The sequence below is a fragment of the Tenrec ecaudatus genome, chromosome 14 (genome assembly GCF_050624435.1).
Source record: "Tenrec ecaudatus isolate mTenEca1 chromosome 14, mTenEca1.hap1, whole genome shotgun sequence".
Taxonomy (NCBI): Eukaryota; Metazoa; Chordata; class Mammalia; order Afrosoricida; family Tenrecidae; genus Tenrec; species Tenrec ecaudatus.
In genome coordinates this window covers 86,895,313-86,896,697 of record NC_134543.1, presented here as the reverse complement: position 1 = coordinate 86,896,697, position 1,385 = coordinate 86,895,313, and the positions used below count along the sequence as shown (strand labels likewise).

General features: G+C 42.6%; 1 pseudogene; it reads left to right on the top strand.

Moving 5' to 3' along the window:
- The first annotated feature begins 213 nt into the window (after positions 1 to 213).
- Positions 214 to 1,176, top strand: LOC142426659 (olfactory receptor 11H12-like; annotated as a pseudogene).
- Positions 1,177 to 1,385: the final 209 nt, after the last annotated feature.

The window sequence follows — 1,385 nt, the reverse complement described above, 5'->3', positions numbered from 1 at the left end:
ATGGCCTTGTAGCAAGAGTGAGGCTCAGAAGTAGCAAAAGTTGGTTTCTGTCCAGAAACAGGGTGTATGGTCAAGAAAGGATGGACTAAGTTATGTTTTTAATAGATGGTCCTTTTCTACAAATGACATGCCCTTGATCCTCCTTCCTTCTCTCGATTCTTAAACAATGAACACATTTTAAAACATCACATTGATAATAATGTTTCTCTTGATTTGCAGAGTACTGACCCAATGAATGTCTCCCAGCAGGATTCCAGTTTTGCTTCCGTGAGTGAATTTATAATCCTAGGCTTCTCCTTTGAGTGGCAGATCCAGAGCCTCTTGTTCTCCCTCTTTACCACAGCCTACGTTATGACCATAACAGCAAACAGTACTATTCTCTGTGCAGTGTGGTGTGACCAGAGACTTCACACGCCCATGTACATATTCCTGGGGAATTTCTCCTTCCTAGTGATCTGGTATGTCTCTTCGACAGTCCCCAAGATGCTGGTCAACTTTCTCTCAGAGATAAAAACGATCTCTTTTGCCAGTTGCTTCCTCCAATTCTATTTCTTCTTCTCTTTGGGCATATCTGAAAGCTTCCTTTTGGCAGCCATGGCTTTTGATCGGTACCTTGCTATCTGTCGCCCCTTACACTAACCTAATATCATGACTGGGTATCTCTGTGCTAAACTAGTCACTGTCTGCTGGGTTTGTGGGTTTCTGTGGTTCCTGATCCCCATTGTTCTCATGTCTAAGATGCCCTTCTGTGGCCCAAACATCATTGACCATGTTGCGTGTAATCCAGGACCACTGGTTGCATTGGCATGTATCTCTGCACCAAGAATCCAATTGCTTTGCTATACTCTCAGCTCATTGGTTATCTTTGGTAACTTCATCATCCTTGGATCTTATACTCTTGTCCTAGTAGCTTTGTTTCGTGTACCTTCAGCCACTGGAAGAAATAAATCCTTCTCAACATGTAGATCTCATTTGGCTGTGGTATCACTGTTCTATGGCTCCCTGATGGTCATGTATGTGAGCCCAGGACTCGGACATTCTGCTGGGGGGCAGAAAGTTGCAACACTGTTCTATGCTATGGTGACCCCACTCTTCAACCCTCTCGTCTACAGCCTCCAGAATAAGGACATGAAAGCAGTCCTGAGGAAAGTTGTGGGGCTTTTTAGCACAAGGTAGGGCAGACTACTGGATTCCTCCATGATTAGGTCAGTATAGTCTTACACTAAATAATCAGAATTGCCTGATTCTCCAAAGTTTGAAATAATGTTATTTTATTTATCAATATTGATTTTTTTATGTTATTACTTCCACATCTTTGGGATCCTTAGGAATCCTAGTTGTTTGGGTGGTTAACTGTTCATTTCCACCACTGTGTCTATAGGAAA